At 48.2% G+C, this 20,640-nt stretch overlaps 1 pseudogene; it reads left to right on the top strand.

Moving 5' to 3' along the window:
• Positions 1-5,268: 5,268 nt before the first annotated feature.
• The window catches only part of LOC137632060 (uncharacterized protein CG43867-like), a 116,417-nt pseudogene continuing 101,045 nt past the window's right edge, over positions 5,269-20,640 (top strand).

Below are 20,640 nucleotides of genomic sequence, written 5' to 3'. Positions count from 1 at the left end.
AGACGCTTTGCTAGAGGGTTGGGGAGGTCACTCCCACCAAAAACAGGCTCAAGGAACAAGGTCTCCTCTATTCAAGACGTTTCACATCAACATCTTGGAGGCCATGGCGGTCCTTCTAACTCTGAAGAAACTCTCCCCGCCCACCTCGATCCATATTCGTCTTACCCTGGACAACTCGGTGGTAGTCCGATGTCTCAATCGCCAAGGCTCAAGATCGCCCCAGATAAATCAGGTGCTTCTAACAATCTTCCGTCTGGCAGAGAAGAAGAAATGGCACCTGTCTGCAGTTCACCTACAAGGATTCCGCAACATGACGGCGGACGCTCTATCTCGAACAAGCCCGATAGAGTCGGAATGGTCTCTAGACGCGAGATCCTTCTCCTTCATCTCTCACCAAGTCCCAGAACTCCAGATCGATCTCTTAGCAACGAGCGACAACAATCAACTTTCTCGATATGTGGCCCCGTACGAGGAACCCAAGGCAGAAGCAGTGGACGCCATGTCACTGGATTGGAACAGATGGTCCATGATCTACCTGTTCCCTCCCACCAACCTTCTGCTAAAAGTCCTCTCCAAACTGAGAACCTTCAAAGGAACAGCGGCCCTAGTGGCTCCCAAGTGGCCCCGGAGCAACTGGTACCCCCTAGTCCTGGAGCTACAACCCACGCTGATCCCTCTCCCGGGCCCAGTTCTCGCCCAGCAAGTACAGAAGTCGACTGTCTTCGCTTCATCATCGAAAGTCAGGGACCTTCATCTCATGATTTTCTCTCCCTAGCCGTGAAGAAAAGGTTTGGGATCTCGAAGAAAAGTCTAGACTTTCTCGAGGAATACAAGACCGAATCCACACGACGGCAATATGAATCATCCTGGAGAAAGTGGGTCTCATTCGTCAAGGCAAAAAATCCTACGGAAATCACCATCGATTTTTGCATGTCCTTCTTCATTCACCTTCATGGACAGGGCTTAGCAGCCAACACGATTTCTATTTGCAAATCGGCCTTGACTAGACCACTAATGTACGCCTTCCAGATTGATCTGTCCAGCAACATCTTCAATAAACTGCCGAAGGCATGCGCTCGTCTACGCCCAGCACCCCCACCAAAACCTATCTCCTGGTCTCTGGACAAGGTGCTCCATTTTGCCTCCAGTTTGGACAACGATTCGTGCCCTCTCAAGGATCTGACTCAAAAGGTTATATTTCTTTTTGCTCTTGCTTCAGGAGCCCGAGTCAGCGAAATAGTGGCATTATCAAGGGACGAGGGTCACATTCTGTTTACAGACTCAGGAGACCTTACCCTCTTCCCGGATCCGACGTTTCTCGTTAAAAACGAACTACCCACCAAAAGATGGGGCCCTTGGAGAATCTGCCCCCTGAAAGAAGATGTCTCTCTATGTCCAGTAGAGAACCTCAAGGTCTATCTTCGTAGAACTTCTGACTTTGGTGGAGGCCAACTCTTCAAAGGGGAAACATCGGGCAGCGACCTGTCACTGAAACAACTAAGAGCGAAGATCACCTACTTCATTCGCAGAGCGGATCCTGACAGTACACCCGCAGGTCATGATCCTAGAAAAGTCGCATCGTCTCTGAATTTCTTTCAGAGTATGGATTTCGAAAGCCTCAAGAGTTTCACAGGCTGGAAATCCTCGCGTGTTTTCTTCAAGCATTACGCGAAACAAGTGCATGAAGTCAAACATTTCGTGGTAGCCGTAGTTAGTGTTATGAAACCTGCACCTAACTCTGCATAGAACAGTGAGTTACTTGGGACTCTAACTCCTCGGGTGCCTATGTTGACCCTCGCGTGATACGTAGTGAATTCAAAGACACTTAGTGTTTTTTCATAGACTGTTCTTCTCTCTCAGGTGAAATGTCATAGTCGTCACATGAGTGCCGTATGCCTAGTGCATGATGTGTTTTTCTTTTAAAAGACTAATGTTCCTCTGGAACCCGTGCTTTCTAATAATTTGAAATTTTCTTTCAGATTCAAGAGCGAAGTCTTTCATTACTATGTACATTATAATTTTATTGTAAATACCTTTACATACCTTACTGCATTTATTACCATATTCTTCAATTGTGAAATAAAATTTCTATTTTATTTACTTGTGCGTCTCAATCCGCTCCTACTTATACTATGAAATACATGGTTGTCATAGTTTCATTATCCTTCCCCTTTTTTCCTCTATAAAACAGATGAAGATAATTGGGTCAATCCATATTATATACTCACCCTTGCTATGTAATATTCCTAACTGAATACTTATTTGCTCTATACCTTCGAGACCAGACTGTTCTCCTTATAATATACAGTGCCTAACCACCACTTGTCTGTTTTTTGAGAATGTTCCTATACGAATAGCAACCATTCTGTCTTGTCTCCGAGTTCTTCACGTTCTCCCCGCAAGGTGGGTAGCCCTTCAAGAACCACTTTGATCCTCAGCATGGTCCGTTGGGACTTCTCTGCCAAGGGGGGCAGGGAGTTTCAGCCCCACGGTACCTCTATCAAGATTACCATGCTTACTCTATTCAAAGCCCTCGGCACTTACACTAAAGGGGAAAATCTACCACGATACATTGATTCTCTGGTATTCTTCCATCAGGACGCCATGGCTTGAGCCCAAAAAACGGATTTTTGGGTGAGATAGCCATGGCGTCCTGATGGACCCTCCCTGCTACTTCGTCCAGCCTTTCAGGTCCCACCCTGTCCTGCTGTATCATGGTGATCGGCAAGCAACTGGCTTCAGGATGAGGACGGACGTGACGTCATTTAGCAATGGCGCCCGTTTGTTTATGTTTCGAGTACCAAAAGTAGCCACGGACGAGCTTAGCTGTGGAACGGCTCCCCAGCTATTCTCCGCTCCTACTCATCGAAGTGTTAACTCTATGTGGGGTGCAGATAGCTATGTGGCGCGTTAATACATGCGTCCCCTGTTGATATACGATGTCTTAAAGGGAAACCTTTAGGATACTCGCTCCAGAAGTTAGAATTCTGTGATAACCTGTGGTTAAATTCTCTGGGAATATCTAGTAGTTTATATACCCAAGGAAGCTACCAAAAGGAACCTTCCATCAGGACGCCATGGCTATCTCACCCAAAAATAGATTTTTCGCTTCGCTCAAAATCTGTTTTTAATTATTTGTGGAGAAAATTCCAAATAAATAGTAAAATTATCTAACATGAAAACTGATTCTGTTGTTTTCAAGGTTATTTATTGTCTAATAGGAATTCTTTGGGTCGGATTAAAAGCTTCGTTAATCCTTTGTTTGCCGGGAGGGATAATAGTTAATCTGCAACAACATAACAGTTAAACTGTCGATCTACTCCCACTACCATCTGTTCAGAATTCGTGCCCTCATTAACAGAAACAATCTTTTGCTATTTGTTATAGATTTTGTGTCTTCTCCCAATTTCATTTTACTGTACATATATCCTGCTTTTCATAAATATGAAACCTTCGAATAAAATTTCCCAATTGATTTTGGTATTATTTTTCCCTTTTTACCCTCTTGGACTCAAAATTTCCCCAAAAACTTTAATTTTCCTCCAACTGGCCACATTATGACTATCAGTGGTTAGGGCTATATATACACCAGAGTATTAGTACCCTCATTAATAGAACCAACTTTTCTACTATTTGTTAGAGATTTTGTAGCTTCTCCCATTTAAGTATCGTGCTTTCCATAAATGCGAAACCAAGTAAACTTTCTCTGTTGATTTCGAAGTTTTCTTCTCATTTTTCTAAAACAGGGAAATTTTCCTCTATTCTGTTTTAATGTTTTAATGTTAATATTCTATTTTAATTGTTCATTACTTATGTCGTTTATTTTCATTTCGTTATTTCCCTACTAGGATCCTATCGAGACACTATACTATAACATCGTCTGTTATTACCTGGCCTTACTAATCGAGAAAGTTATTTACTGCTAGCCGAACATAACGCTATCCTCGGGTAGCTATCTCCGGATAGAAAGATTTCAGTATTTCAGAGTCTAGAGTTTAATATTTCTATAGGAAATCCTCAGGCTATAAGGTAACTTAACTACACCACAATATTTTTTTGTCAGTCATAAAGAATCATTAAAGATTCTATAGTGGCAGCTTTCAAGAAAAACCAGGAGACTTATCTCTTTGGAAAGTGTTATGATAGTGATCTGAAAACTATTAAGCCTGAATACAAATGCTATATAATAACTGAAAAGATACAGAGCAAAACATTAACTGGAAAGAAATTATTTTCACACATCAAGGCCCGCCTGAACAGACTCTTGGTGTCTGATGAAGGGCGAGAAATAAACCCCTAAAAGTAAAAATTAAAATTTGCAAGTAGACAAGTCAGAAATCAGAAGTTGTTCTTGCACCGCTTCCTTTTTGTCGTATGGAAAGCTTTAGAATAAGGAGTAAGTTTGCATATTAAATTAATCATTAATTCACATAACACATTCACCTACGCCTTAAAGCTTTCTGATGTTAGGGAGATTAGAAACAGCACATTGATCAGCATCTAAACTGTAAGGATTTGGATATTAATTGTAAATGGGGATAGTTAATGGATTTTGAGCCATGTCGTCCTGATGGACCCTCCCTCCTTTCTAAAAAGGAGTATACTTATATGTAACAAATCCCCACCCGAAACTACTCTATCTGCGGCTATCCATGCTTAATTGCAACAAGGAATAGTTCGCCCGGGTGGTACCGGGAGGGGATCCACCGGGTAACCTTGATAGCAGCTCCCCTTCAAATTCGCCACTCTCCCCCCACAGAGCAGAAACTCTGGTATTATTGTACTGTATTACAGGGCAATGTAACTGGAAAAAAACTACTTTTTCTTTTAGAAAAAATTACACTTTCTGGGAGTACCACTGTAGCCAAATATCCCTTAGAAAGCTGCCTAAAGGAACCTTCCATCAGGTCGACATGGCTGAGCCCAAAAATATTAATTGTAGATAGGGTGTTACCAATACCTACGAAATATGTTCAGTTATGGAAATATACCCCCAAGCGATTTTGTTATATACTGTACGATGAATTTCTATGTCTTGGATATTTTATTTGTCCTTGAGATAGAAATTTTGTTCAAGGATATTTTTCTTTTCAAATTAGTGTACCGTTTACCAGTAGTTTAACTAAAGTCATTTACAATGATTGATGCGTTAATTATAATGGATGCCTTAAAATTGTTATTCTGACTCCATTTTCACCTATTAAAACCTCCTTCCCTTATGTTTTAATTCATTGTAATTTGCAGTACAGTACAGTATGCTATAGTGAAATGGCTTTCTTATTTTCTTTATTACTATTACAGGACTCTTCCCGTGGTAGTTATGAAGGTGATCGGCCAGACAGCGACGAAAGTCTCCCGGATGGTCACAATGAAAATGACTATATTCCATCTCGTCCTGCTACCTTGGGAAGAGACAGGCGTTCCAAATCCAGGTAAGGCGATAATTTCAACTGTTTTACCCATTCCAAGCAAATCTTTGACTAAGGTTTTTGATAATGAAACTAGTATAAAAAAATTTCTGGTCATATTTGGTAATAAGTAAGCTTGTTTTAATAAAAGTCATGCTAAATACATTATTCATTATTTAGATATTATGACTCAAATTTTTATTTATGTATCTGAAGGTCTCCAGCCAGTCTTCGGAGAGCAAGTTCAAGTGATACTGATGCCAATTATGGTGAAATTCGTTTTAAATCCCGACATAATGGAATTCCAAGGACAGGTGTTGAAAAGAGAAAAACTAGAGATTCCAGTTGACCTAGAAACGCCCTTATGTTTAAGTCCTAAAAGTCCTCTTGAGGCTATGCTTAATAGCTTGACGCAGAGCACGGGTAGTTTGCCACGCACTGGATATCGAGCTGGTAGCCGTGGCGAAAGCCCACGGAAACCCGTGCCACAGCCTCGAACTAAACACTTGAAAAAAGGTGGTAGCGTTCCTACCTCAGTCACAAAGAGTGCCGATAGTTTAGACTTGGAACTACAGTAGATGGGTATGACAACACCGAAAGTACGGACTCTAGTCAGTTGGTGCAGTCTGGTGACAGTCATCTGAGTGATGATGGTCATAGGACGCAGGCCAAGGATGAAGGCCACGATTACAGTGAGATTTACACACCAAGTCGTGATAATACCCACTGGCATGGTGGAGAGGAGACTAATGGAGAAAAGCCCCCAACACCGCCACTTCATAGATTCCCTTCTTGGGAGTCCAGAATATACCAGGTATTACGAGGATTGCTCATTCTTCAATTTCTTTTGTCATCATTGTACATAAAATTTATTTTTCCTATTGGTGAAATTCTTTAAATGTTAACTGTTGTCCATTTCTTTTAGCGAGACAGATTTGCACCGACTCGCAGCGGTCCCCTTTTAGCTCGGAAAAGTTTCCTGATCGCTAATTGTCTTGTCCAACCAATCAGCGATCAGGAAACTTTTCCGAGCAAAAAGGGCACCGCGGCGAGTCGGTGCAAATCTGCCTCGCTAAAAGAAATGGATTATAGGTATTTATTGACTAGAAAAATGCTATACAGCAGGTCGTCAGCTCACAAACTTAACAACAGGTTCCAAGAAGCTGTTTGTAAGTCAAATTTTGTGAAATTTTGCCCTAGGGTAGGCCTAACCTGAATCCCGTGCCTATGATTTCCAGCAACAAAACTCAATAAATAGTCAGGTTTCATATGAAATAAATATATTACAAATATCATTTTGCTCACTGTATTAGATGATATGATATTGTTTTACTATAGTATTTCTCTATCTTATCTTTGTTATTTTCATTTGGATTTGTGTTTGTATCTCAAAGTGTTTGTAAGTTGATAACTTTCTGTACTCGTACAGTATTACATTTGTTAAAACCTGTCTGATTAGAATTTATTTTTTATATCAAACAACTGAAAATTTTATATTGAATTCTAGGTTGCACAAGAAGGTGCAGTTGTAACAGCTACAGCAGATTCTTGAAGTCGAGTGAGGACTTCTGGCCTGGGGAGTTACCCTGAAATACATGTGCCTGTTTATGCTGCTGTCAAAGGGGCAAGTCTCTCTCCCGTTCTCTTTCTCTTACACAAAAATTTGTCACAATCTTCAATTTATGACTTATTTAGGAAGTCTTAAGATTTTGTTGTTGGTTCAGCTTAAACTATCATTTGTTCCTTAACTGAATACAAACCACGCTATTTACATGGGGTAATTACTTCGGCGCAGCCAATGACGAGCCATAAAGTTTTAACGAGGGTTTCCTACCCCACCGCAAGTTAGCGGGGGGGGGGGGGGGGGGGGGGGGGGTAAGCTTGCTACCCCTCCACCCTCACACACACCGGTGATTCGGCCACTTTACTTTTGGCTCGGAGAGACGACAGACCTGTCAGCGCTCTCCTCTCTTTTGACTGCCATAATTTTTGTTTGCTTTTTCTTGCAGTGTTTGTGTGAAGTTGGCCTCTATTATCATCATGCGCACTTGCCCTGGTCTTCCTGGCCGCCCTTGTGGAACCTTTATGTCGGCCGTGGAGACGGATCCGCACTCCTTATGCCCGCAGTGTAGGGGCCAACGGTGTGATAGTGCTAATTTGTGTATTGAATGTAGGGAGTGGTCTACCTCCCAGTGGGAGAGGTTTGCCCGGCGACGTAAGAAGAAGGCTAAACGGGATCGTTCTCCTTCCGAAAGTTCTCGGGAGAGAGAAAATCCTAGGTCGTCTTCTCCCGCTGCCCATTCCTCCTCCGAAGCTCCCGCTCGGGTGGCCCCTTCCGAGAGGCCGGCGAACGGTAGCGTAGACCGTAATGGTGATATTGTTGACCGATCCCGTGTTAAGGGAGAGGCCTCTGCCTACCATAGCGAGGCGGCTGCCCCTCCCCCCTCGGAGGAGGTAGTTATGTCTAACAAGGATCTTTTTCAGCTTTGGGCTTCCTTGGGGCTACAGGGTTTGCCCTCCAAGGAAGCCCTGTTTGACATGGTCAAACGGGGTGCGGCCGCCGAACAATCGTCAACTACAGCGGAAATAGATCCTCTGTCTGTGGTTGACGTAGTTGTTTCGGAAACATCCCATGGATCTGTCCAAACACCTGTTCCTGTGGCTGAGGTAGCTGAAGGCTCTGTCTCTCCCTCCGAACACACTTCGAGGGAGGAGCTGAGTCCTACGGTCTCTCCTTCCACTGAGATTCCCTCTCGAGAGAGTTCTCTGGTAGAGACGCCTCTTCGGAGGCCCTATGATGGTCAGCTTGCTGATCCCACGGCCCCTCGTGGGCGTATAAAGTGGAAGGCTCGCCCTCCCCTTCGCCGTAGAGGCCTTCCTTCTCCCTTTAAAGGGGTTAAGAGGCGCCTCTTCGGCTCGTCGTCCCCACAATCCTCTGCGGAGCAGACGACTCGCCGCTCTCCTGTCCTGACAGCTACCACCCTAGATCTCTCCAGGGATCGTTCGCGTTCCCCTTTGGAGGATGGTCGTCCTTCGGGATAAGGGTCTCCTCAACCATCTACATCGAAGGCTGCTGATGTGCTTTACGCACCCCCTGAGTCTGCCACTACGCAGTCTCCAGACCCTTCGGGGTCTCAGGGACTTGACCGCAAAACTGCGCCTCTCGTCTCTAAGCGTAAGGCTCTGCCTGCGCCCGTTGCTGTTGTTCCTGATGTTGCTGACAAAGCGCTTCGGCGCTCACCTGTAGGCGTTAGCGCCTCTGATCCTGTTACGCGCCAGGGTTCCCCTGCGCGCCCACGCCCATCGACAACTGTTCCTGATGCAGCGCGCAAGCGCTCAAAGGAGCCCACGCGCCCACCTTTACCAACGCTGCCGCGCCCCCCAGTTCCTGTTACATCGCGCGCGATTCCAAAGGTACCTGAGTCGGCGCACGGGCGCCCACGGGTTTCTACGGACTCGCCGCGTCCTATGGGGGAAAAACGCAGTGCGCGTTCACCCCCTGTTCCTGTATCTCCGCGCGTGGTCCAACAAGTTTCGGAGTTGGCGCACAGGCGCCCACAGGTTCCTGTGGACTCGTCGCGCTCTATAGGGGGAAAGCGCGACGCGCGATCGCCCCCGGTTCCTGTCACTTCATGCGTGGTCCAAAAGGTTCCAGAGTCGGCGCATAGGCGCCCACAGGTTCCTGCGGAATCGTCGCGTCCTACGGGGGAAGATCGCGTCGCGCGTTCACGAGCGATTCCATCCTCAGCGCTCACGAGCTCTCCATCGCGCGCTGTAAAGGAGGTTTGCGATGCGCATTCACGCGCAGTTATTGTTTCAGCTCCCGCGCGTTCCCCAACGCGATCGCGTGGCGCACTGACTCAACACGTGGCTCCGGAGATGGCTAAGTTAGCGCACAGGCGCTCACTGCCTCCTCTGGAATCGTGCGAGTCTGCTGTCGACAATATCGCGTGCGACGCTCATCTGTCGCGCCCAGTTCCAGCTACGTGCCCTGTGCCTGTGTTCAAGGCAACTGGGGGCGTTCCTCATGCCGTTCGCAACCCACGGCCTCTGAAACAGCCTGTTCCGGATATGGGCTATGAGCGCCAACAATCGCCAGCGCGGTTAACGACCTCGCAGGCGAATAGAGCGATCCCTCCCGACCGTCGCCCATAGGTCTCTTGGGATTCTGCTATTGTTCTATCGCCTTCGCGGCGATTTCTCCCAGACACGCGCACAGGCGCCCCTGTCATATCGCGCCATTCCGGGTCTCACCAGGTCTCTGCGCGCCCGCGCATTCGGGCAGTTCCTGATCGTCGTACACCGACATCTTCACCAACGCCCTCTCGCGGCCTTATTCCGGCCCGCTCTCCAAGGCATGACCGCGTCATCGCTTTGCGCCCGCCCCCGCCCACGCGGATGCGCGTGCGCGCGATTTTCCAGCATTGCCCGCCCACGCGGGTGTGCGCGTGCGCTATTTGGTTCGTGCTCGCGATCTCCCAGCTTCGCGTTACTCTAACACGCGCGACCCTGTGCCGAGCCCGGTTCACGAGCTCCAGCGCGACCGCCAACAGGCGGATTCTTCCTTGTCGCGCTCCCCCCTCCGTAAGCGCAGACCAGCACGCTCGCCGGAAGGGGGCTGCTCCCCGGATAGGTCTAGGGATTCTTCTTTTTCCGCCCAGAAGGCGAACCCTTGTTTGTTAACTCCTCCTAGGGATCCATCAGTCCCCTTCCCTCCAGAGGGAGTGTCTGCCAGCGCCACTGTCAGTCAACAGCCGTGGTTTGATACCCTCCTCAGAGCTCTTGTGCGGACTATTAAGCCAGCCGCCTCTGACTCGGGTTGCAAACCAGTGGCAGTTTCCTCCCCCCTGAAGAGGAAGAGAGGAGTCTCTCCCGTGGATCTTCCTCCGAGACCTAGGCTATCTCCTCGCAGATCCTTAGGCAAGGTTCCTACTCCTCCTCAGACCTTCTCACCCTCCCCCGCCGAGGAAGAATACCCCTCCTCAGGGGAGTCGGTCGGAGAGGATGTCTTTCCCATCACACCAATGGAAGAAGTTCATCCCCCTCCCGAGAGGTCTCCTCGTCTTGAGGTGGAGAAGGACCTACCACCTTCGCTTTTGGAGTCCTGTATCCCGACTAGGAGGGAATCTAAGGACTCTAAGACTATTCCTAAATCGTCGGCCAGGATCAGACAGGAGCAGCCTAGGGTGGTCGAGGATACCCACTTGTCCCCCCAGGAAGAGCCCTTGGGGTCAGGAGACTTCGCTGCAAGGCCATCGGGAGGCGAACGCCAGGAATCGGAACATGCATTTTGGCAAGTTCTCTCCCTCATGAGGAGTCTAAACGGGATCCCAGATCCTGAGGTCCCTCCTTGTGATGGGCAGGACACAGTCCTGGATCGTATCTTTGGCACTCATAAGCCCTCCAGGGCCAGTGCAGCTTTGCCCTGGTCTCAGGGGATGAAGAGTGCCAGAGAGAGGATCGAGGGACAACTCGCGGAGCTTGCCTCCTCAAGCAGGTCGAGTGCCGGGTATAAGCTCCTCCCTCCTCCTCGAGTCCGTCAGAGGAGGTATTTTGAGATCCTTGAGGAGCCTTCTCTGAGTCTTCCCCTGCACCACTCCGTGGAAGCCCTCACAGGTGGAGTCTCTCTTGAGAGAGACTCCAACCGGCACGTGTCCTTCTCGGCCACTGAGATCCAGAGTCAGGAGAAGGTCATTAAGTGCGCCATGCAGGCCGCTTCATGGCTAGACATCTGGCTGGGTTCTCTGGGCATTCTGGTGCGGTCCGAGGTTCTGTCCAAGGAAAGCACCAGAAAAGCGCTGGAGACCTTCCTCCTCTCGGGCACTTGGACCATCGAGTTCCTGTCCCACCAAGTTACCAGCTTGTGGGCCAACACGATCCTCAAGTGTCGGGTACGCAGTGGCTGAGAGGTTTCATCAGAAGGTCCCCAGCGCCGAGGCTAGTAGGCTCAGACACTCTTCTGTCCTCAGCAAGAGTCTGTTCAAGCTTAAGGACGTGGAGCGTACTGCCGAAAGGTGGAGGCAGTCCAATCAGGATTCCCTCATCCATAGAGCCCTGAAATCAAGGCCCTACAAGACCCCGGCAGTACAGCAGCCCCGCCCTGCCAAGGACATGAAGAAGACAACCGTTACAGCGAAGCCCAAGGTGTCTAAGCCCTTTCCTGCCAGGGGCAGAAGGGGCAAGAAGTCCTCCAAGGGGAGCAAGAACCCTAGAGGTACCGGCCGAGGCCGGAAACGCTAGGGGTGGCAATCCCCCTGCTTGTCCACCAGTGGGGGGATGCCTTCAGAGTTGCGCAGCAAGGTGGCAGCAACTTGGGGCGGATGCCTGGAAGATCTCTGTGATCTCTCAAGGGTATCGCGTCCCGTTCACGGCATTTCTACCTCCCCTGACAGTGGATCCAGTGTCGTTGAGCTCTCTTGCCATGGGGTCGGCAAAAGGGCAGGCCCTTCGGGCTGAAGTCCAGACCATGTTGGAGAAGAACGCGCTCCAGGAGGTCGTGGACGGGTCCCCAGGCTTCTACAGTCGACTCTTTCTTGTGAAAAAGGCGTCTGGAGGCTGGAGACCAGTCATCGATCTCTCGACACTGAACGGGTTTGTCAAACAGACGCCGTTCAGCATGGAGACAGCTGACACGGTCAGGCTTGCAGTGAGACCGCGGGATTTCATGTGCACTCTGGATCTGAAGGCCGCGTACTTCCAGATCCCGATCCGTCCATCTTCAAGGAAGTACCTAAGATTTTGCCTAGATCACAAGATCTACCAGTCCAAGGTGTTGTGTTTTGGTTTCTCCACAGCACCTCAGGTGTTCACCAGAGTCTTCACCATCATCTCTTCGTGGGCACACAGGACCGGCATCCGTCTCCTTCGTTACCTGGACGACTGGCTGGTCCTGGCAGACTCGGAGGTATCCCTTCTCCACCACCGAGACAAGCTCCTCGAGGTTTGCCGGGATCTGCTGATCGTGGTGAACCTCGAAAAGTCTTCTCTGCAGCCCTCTCAGAGACTGGTTTATCTAGGTATGATCATAGACACCAATCTCCACAAAGCCTTCCCATCAGACAAAAGGATTTCAAGGCTGAGGAAGGTCGCGAGACCTTTCCTCACTCGAGAAGAACTCCCAGCCCAATCGTGGCTTTGTCTCCTCGGCCACCTTTCCTCTCTAACCCGCCTCGTTCCCAGCAGTCACCTCAGGATGAGATCCCTTCAGTGGCGACTGAAGTTCCGGTGGAGTCAAGGTCTCGACTCTCCGGACATCTTGATCCCTATGGGATTGGCGGAACGGTCGGACCTGGAGTGGTGGGTGGCAGACGAGAATCTACGAAAGGGAGTGGATCTTCTCGTCTCCCCCCCAGATTTGATGTTATTTCGGATGCATCAAACAAGGCCCACGTGCTGAACCACAGGGCCTCCGGCCTGTGGTCAAAATCAGAAAAGTACCTTCACATAAACCTGCTGGAGATGAAGGCCGTCTTTCTGGGCCTTCAAAAGTTCCACCAAGTCCTGGCGGGTCACTCCGTAGTGGTGATGAGCGACAACACCACGGTGGTGGCTTACATCAACAAGCAGGGAGGTACCTTTTCGGAACTGCTGTCCCATCTTGCAGTAGAGATCCTGAGATGGTCCGAGGCTCACTCGATATCACTTACAGCTCGCTTCATTCCAGGCAAGAGGAATGTGCTCGCCGACAGTCTGAGCCGAGCGACGCAGATAGTGAGTACCGAGTGGTCTTTGGATCCTCTGATAGCCAACAAAGTCCTGACTTTGTGGGGTTCTCCGACTGTGGATCTGTTCGCTACGGCATTGAACACCAAGCTTCCGCTGTACTGCTCCCCAGTCCCGGACCCCAAGGCTCTCTGGCAGGATGCCTTCCAACAACGGTGGGACAACGTCGACGTGTATGCCTTTCCCCTGTTCTGTCTGATGAGGAGGGTCCTCAACAAGACCAGAACATCGGTCAATCTCTCGATGACTTTGATAGCTCCGCTGTGGCATCACGCGGAGTGGTTTCCGGACCTTCTGCTGCTCCTCACGGAGATCCCGAGGGAACTCCCTCCACGTCACGAGCTACTCAAACAACCACACTCCAACATCTTCCACAAAGCCGTAGCTTCGCTTCGACTTCACGCCTGGAGACTATCCAGCATCTCCTCAAAGAGAGAGGATTTTCGCAACAAGTTGCGGAAAGGATGTCTGGTCACCTGTGCTGGTCATCCGCAGGAGTCTACCAGGCGTAGTGACGAGTTTTCTGTGGTTGGTGCCGTGAAAGGGGTATCTCTCCCCTCGATGCCACTCTACCAGCAATAGCGGAGTTCCTTGTGTATCTGCGGGAAGAAATGCGCCTTTCAGTCTCGGCAGTGATAGGCTATCGCTCAGCCTTAAGTCTTGCCTTCAGGCTCAAAGGAATGGACATTTCCTCCTCACTGGAACTGTCCCTGCTCATACGAAGTTATGAACTTACCTGCCCTCAGTCGGAAGTGAGACCTTCTCCTTGAAACGTGGTTCGAGTCCTCAGGTCTCTTAAGAGGCCTCCCTACGAACCATTACGCCAGGCTTCGGACCGCCTCCTTACCTGGAAGACGGTATTCCTGCTAGCTTTGGCCTCGGCCAAGCGAGTTGGCGAACTACATGGTCTCTCATACGACATCGCCCATTCAAGGGGATGGGGGGAGGTGACGTTCAGCTTTGTCCCTGAGTTTGTTACCAAGACTCAGAACCCGGGAGTACAGGACCCTAGGTTCGACTCCTTCCAGGTCTCGAGTCTTCGTTCCGTAACAAATGACCCAGATCATCTCCTACTGTGCCCAGTTAGGAGTCTGAGGTTGAATCTGAAGAGAACAGCTGCAGTCCGGCCCCAGGTGCGAGCCTTGTTTGTTAGCACCAGGCCAACGAAGAAGAGGGTCACCAAGAACACCATCTCGGCCTGGATCCGTAAGGTTATCCACCTGGCCTTGAGTTCTGACCCTCCCCCGTCACGACGCCCTAGGGCGCATGATGTCAGGGGCGTAGCTGCGTCCCTGGCCTTCAAGAAGAACTTTTCCGTGACGCAGGTCCTGCAAGGCGGGGTCTGGAAGCGTCAGACTACCTTCACGGGCCACTACCTGCAAGACGTGACCCACAGGAGGCTCGATACGTTTTCTATCGGCCCTGTGGTGGCTGCACAACAGCTGGTCTAACCTCAGGCTCCTAATTGGACAAGTAGCAGTGGGTTGAGGGCATTGTTACCCGGTTTTAGTCTGTGTGAATGAAAAGATCTGTCTGGCCCTTTTCTTTTCTTCATCCTCTCCTCCCTTGGAGAAAAACAGCATCCTGGTTCTTTGCACAGCTAACCTCGAACCTCTGCAGGTAAGCCATGCTTCCTTGTGTTCCTAGTATTAGCTTATAATACCGTCATGTCCCCATACCCTGACGAGGTGGTATTGGGTTGTCCTAGCCTAGTTTTAAATATTTAACTTAGCCGGTGAATATATAATAGCTGCAACTCTGTTGCTCGACAGACAAAAAATAGTAAAAACTCGCCAGCGATCGCTATACAGGTTGCGGGTGTGCCCACCAGCGCCAACTGTCGGCCAGATACCACTCTCTCGATGTAAACAAAGACTCAATTTCTTCTCTGTCGACGTGTCGACAAGACGTACTTTTACTCGCTGTAGAACCTGGAGTTTTCTCAACATATTTGGTGAAGTACTTCATTTTGGTTTGAGCTTTCGCAGTGCAGGTGTTTTATCTTCATCTTAAATCTTGAACTCGTTTTGGATAGATTTAATTTTTGGTGACAAAGAGAGTATGGACTTTCTTTGACTTTTAAATGGCCGACCCTTCCCTTAGACGGAAGTGTGTTTAGGCTTTTAGTAATTATCTTATCACGTTAAAAATTAATTATAGATTTTCCTCTATATATTTTATATCTCACCGCCTTTATTAGGCCTCTTCGATTAACTTTCCATTTATAATAAACATAAAAAATAAATTTTAATGTTTTGTTTATATGCGACCTTTCCTGAGAGTAGGCGGTCCTAACTTGGAAACCGAAGTTAAACAACGTTGAGCCCTTTCAATCGTAAATAGCTTTTAAAGAGCTAATGTTTTAAAACTTTTTAAATGAATATTTTTCATAAATATTTTATGAAAGAATTTCTTTGAATAGTCTTCGTACTGTTTTCAAAGATGAACTAACGTTTAGTTTATTTATGCTACGCAGTTTGCGCTCTATCGTTACGATAGAGAGAGAGAGTATCACGGTTTCACTTTGCAGAAAGAGTAAATCGATTCTGACGTTTTGTTCATTCTTCTTTCAAAGCTTAAATGTTTTAAATTCTATTTTAAAGGAACTTTTTAATTGAAAAACCTTTCAGTTTTTTCCTTTGGTCAAATAACATGTTTTTTTTGACGAAATGTAATTGGGCTCTTCTCTTAGGTGCGAAATCAAGAGAGAAAGAGAGAGAGAGATAGAGACGGAGGGAGAGAGAGGAGAGAAAACGTTCCGTTCAAGCGGGTAACGTTGTTCTCGAGTTACTCTCGTCCCTAGTCTCTGTACGGGGAGAAAGGATAAAACGTTTTTAGTTTTATTCTCGTCTCCAGGCAATGTACGGTGAGAGATTGAAAACGTAGTTTTGAATGAACTAGTGTTTCTTCTCTTCCCCAACCACTGAATTTTTTTTATCTTAAAAGATGTTTACTGTTTTTTTGCTGGTATTAATGTGCTTGCATTATACGACTGATTTCGCATTTACTACCTTTTGATGAGGGTAGAATTGCGTGCTTCAGGTAGAAATCAGTAAAAGTTTCGATTTCAGTGAAATAAGTGCAAAACAGAAAATCGTAGTGATAAAGTGATATTGCGCAAAGTGTTACAGTGTTGCGTCCGAGTGTTCGTCTGTTCGTGCCTGTCGTTCACCTAGTCCGGGACCTTTTGCAAGCTCCCAAGCCCAGGGGAGAAGTAATGTCGTACGACTTATGGGTTCGAGAGGCCTTGATCAGCGAACAGACGTTTCCCTCTATGGTATCGGGTGTATCTTACCAAGATCTCCCCTACCATAAGGCGAGAGAGACAATTTTCTCCTCGTCATCCGAAGGCTTTTCGCATAAGAAACCTGAAACAAGGTTTCGAGGCCCTTAAGCGAAAGTCAGTCCTTTCAGGACAGGTCCAGCGTCCTGGTTGCAGCCATTATGACAGCTCTGACCCTATGCAGTCATCGGAAAACTGCTCGCCGCCTAACAAAAGCGTAACACAGACTCCGAGAGTCTTTTTTGTTGGCAAAGTGTTGCGGTCACAGACGTTACCCTCGTCTCTTACCGCAACCATTTCCGTTGATCCTAAGTGGGTTGTACGGCAAGACATGCAGAATAAGCTTGCCTCCCTTATGGAAGACTATTCTGCCGATTAGTCCGTGGAGCCTAGCCGTTTATCTCATCGAGATCCTGGCTTTCAGCCAACCTAACGTTCCTTTGTGCGTCCTGTTGACGTTGGCGTAGCTAAGTCACGTCAGTCAGGTTGTTTAGAACCACACTCGATGCGGTCTCGTGTGGATTTTCAGCCACATTTGGACGTTAGGCCACTTGCTGATGCTCCTGTTGACGTTCAGGACGTTCGCTAACAATCGGAGTTGACTTGTTTTGACGCTGTGCATCAACCTCCGCATTCTAGAGTTGTTTTGACTGCTCAGTCTAGGCAGTCAAAGCAGTCTCGAGTGGACGCTGTGCGTCCTCACGCACCTGTTGTTGTTGACAGTTCACAGACTGTCAAGCAGTTACATGACGTTGCGTCCTGGTCTCTCGCACCTGTTGTTGTTGACAGTTCACAGACTGTCAAGCAGTTACATGACGTTGCGTCCTGGTCCGCTACTAATACACCAGTGCGTGTGGACTCTGCTTGTAAAGCATTGCCACCATGGTAGGTCTCTCCCTTGCTTGAGACTCAGCTATTATCGGACAAGGTTCCTTTAGATGAGGAAGTTGCTGTTCCCCCTCCTACTGATATTCCCTTGAGGACTCTGTCAGACGGAGAGGAGCCTAAAGCTGCTTAGCCCTCTATGGACTTTAATTAAATCATGCTGATTTTTAAGGATCTTTGTCCGGATCTTTTTGTAACTGCTGCTCCTCGTTCGCCTAAACGTCAGAGCTTACACTAGGCCTAGCTACTTCGAAGCCGTTGTTTATAAGCTAGTGCTCTCTCGCTCTCCTAGAGAGCTTTACGTTTGCTAGGTGACTGGTTTATCACCAGGAGGAGTTTGGGGGATACAGCCTTTGCTTTCCCTTCTTTTAAACTGGCTTATAGAGCGAGAGTCTGATATGACACGAGAGAAGTTCTCGGCTTGGGAGTTCCTGCCTCTGCCCAGATAGACTTCTCAAATCTCGTAGACTCTCCCTGGCGCCTGGCCAGGAGACGCTCCAAGATTTTACAGGTCTACTTCACAGCTGTTTTCGAGCCTTTGAAGTTTTGCTGTACAATTATGTCATGCATAAACAAGGCTTTCAGGGATGGCTCCTATGATCTGACAGCCACGTTCTCTGCAGGGACAAGTCCCTCAGGGATGGCTCCATGATTTGGCAGCCATGTTCACTGCAGGAGTACGTAAGAGGCAAGTGCGCTCAATGTGTTCATTGTCAAGACAAACTTCACGATGAAGTCTACCAGGCTGTCTTGACAGCATTTATGGAAGGCGACTGGATGGTCTCTCTCGACCTTCAGGAGGCATCCTTCCACATTCCTATACACCCGGATTCCCAACCGTTTCTGAGGTTTGTTCACAGGAATGTGGGGTACCAGTTTCGAGCTATCGGAGATCAGAGCCTCCCTGTACTTGGACGACTGGCTTCTCAGAGCCTCTTCCAGTCATCGCTGTCTGAAGGATCTCAATTGGACTCTAGATCTGGCCAAGGAATTGGGACTCCTAGTCAATTTGGAAAAGTCACAGCTGGTCCCATCCCAAACTATTCTGTATTTAGGGATGGAGATTCACAGTCAAGTTTTTCGGGCTTTTCCGTCGGCCCCCAGAATAGATTAAGCCCTGCTCTCCATCCAGAAGATGCTGAAGAAAGAACGCTGCTCAGTCAGGCTGTGGATGAGTCTGGTAGGGACGCTATCATCCCTGGAGCAATTTGTCTCGCTAGGAAGGCTACACCTCCGTCCTCTTCAATTCCATCTGGCTTTTCACTGGAAAAAGGACAAGACGCTACAGGCGGTCTCGATCCCGATTTCCGAAAAGATAAAGTCTTGTCTGACTTGGTGGGAAGACAATATCAGCCTACGAGAGGGTCTTCCCCTGGCAGTTCAGATACCCAACCACGTTCTCTTCTCGGACGCATCGGACTTGGGCTGGGGCGCGACGCTGGACGGTCGGGAATGCTCAGGTCTGTGGAACTCGAGTCAGAGGAGCATGCATATCAACAGCAAGGAGCTTTTGGCGGTTCATCTGGCCTTGATAAGCTTCGAGAATCTCCTTCGAGGCAAGGTGGTGGAGGTAAACTCGGACAACACCACGGCCTTGGCGTACATTTACAAACAGGGAGGTACCCACTCACTGACTTTGTACGAGGTCGCAAGGGACCTGCTCATCTTGTCAAAAGATCGAGGCATCTCCCTAGTAACGAGGTTCATCCAGGGCGACTTGAACGTCCTAGCAGATTGTCTCAGTCGGAAAGGTCAAGTAATTCCAATCGAATGGACCCTCCACAAGGATGTGTGCAAGAGACTTTGGTCGACTTGGGGTCAACCCACCATAGATCTCTTTGCAACCTCGCTGACCAAGAGGCTTCCAATCTATTGCTCTCCAGTCCCGGACCCAGCAGCAATACATATTGATGCCTTCCTCCTAGATTGGTCACATCTGGATCTTTACGCATTCCCACCATTCAAGATTGTCAACAAGGTACTGCAGAAGTTCGCCTCTCACGAAGGGACAAGGTTGACGTTAGTTGCTCCCCTCTGGCCCGCGAGAGAATGGTTCACCGAGGTACTTCGATGGTTAGTAGACGTTCCCAGAAGTCTTCCTCTAAGAGTAGACCTTCTACGTCAGCCACACGTAAAGAAGGTACACCAAAGCCTCCACGCTCTTCGTCTGACTGCCTTCAGACTATCGAAAGACTCTCGAGAGCTAGAGGCTTTTCGAAGGAGGCAGCCAGTGCGATTGCTAGAGCAAGGAGAGCTTCTACCATTAGAGTCTACCAATCGAAGTGGGAAGTCTTCCGAGACTGGTGCAAGTCAGTTTCTGTATCCTCGACCAGTGCCTCTGTAGCCCAAATAGCTGATTTTCTCTTATACCTGAGAAAAGGACGATCCCTTTTCAGCTCCCACTTTCAAGGGTTACAGAAGCATGTTGGCATCGGTCTTCCGGCATAGAGGCTTAGATCTTTCCAACAATAAAGATCTGCAAGACCTCCTTAAGTCTTTCGAGACCACTAAGGAGCGTCGTTTGGCTACTCCTGGGTGGAATTTAAACGTGGTCCTAAGATTCCTCATGTCAGACAGGTTTGAGCCTTTACAGTCAGCCTCCCTGAAAGATCTCACTCTTAAGACTCTTTTCCTGGTATGCTTAGCCTCAGCTAAAAGAGTCAGTGAGATTCATGCCTTCAGCAAGAACATCGGATTTTCTTCAGAAAAGGCCACTTGTTCTCTGCAACTTGGTTTTCTAGCCAAAAATGAGCTACCTTCTCGTCCTTGGCCTAAATCTTTCGATATTCCCAGCTTATCGGAGATCGTAGGCAATGAACTAGAAAGAGTCTTATGCCCTGTTAGAGCTCTTAAGTTCTACTTAGCTCGTACTAAACCTTTACGAGGCCAATCTGAAGCGTTATGGTGTTCGGTTAAGAAACCATCCTTGCCTATGTCAAAGAATGCTTTGTCATGTTTTATCAGATTGTTAATACGAGAAGCTCATTCACACTTGAGTGAGGAAGACCGATCTTTGCTTAAGGTTAAGACGCACGAGGTTAGAGCTGTAACAACTTCCGTGGCCTTTAAGCAAAATATATCTCTGCAAAGTATCATGGACGCAACCTATTGGAGAAGCAAGTCAGTGTTCGCGTCATGTTACTTAAAAGGTGTCCAGTCTCTTTACGAGAACTGCTACACACTGGGACCATTCGTAGCAGCGAGTGCAGTAGTGGGTGAGGGCTCAACCACTACAATTCCCTAATTCCATATCCTTTTAATCTGTCTCTTGAAATGTTTTAATGTTTTTATGGGTTGTCCGGAAGGCTAAGAAGCCTTTCGCATCCTGGTTGATTTGGCGGG

The sequence above is a fragment of the Palaemon carinicauda genome, chromosome 3 (genome assembly GCF_036898095.1).
Source record: "Palaemon carinicauda isolate YSFRI2023 chromosome 3, ASM3689809v2, whole genome shotgun sequence".
Lineage (NCBI taxonomy): Eukaryota > Metazoa > Arthropoda > Malacostraca > Decapoda > Palaemonidae > Palaemon > Palaemon carinicauda.
Note: the sequence above shows the minus strand (reverse complement) of the source record. Positions and strands in the feature narration are given on the sequence as shown.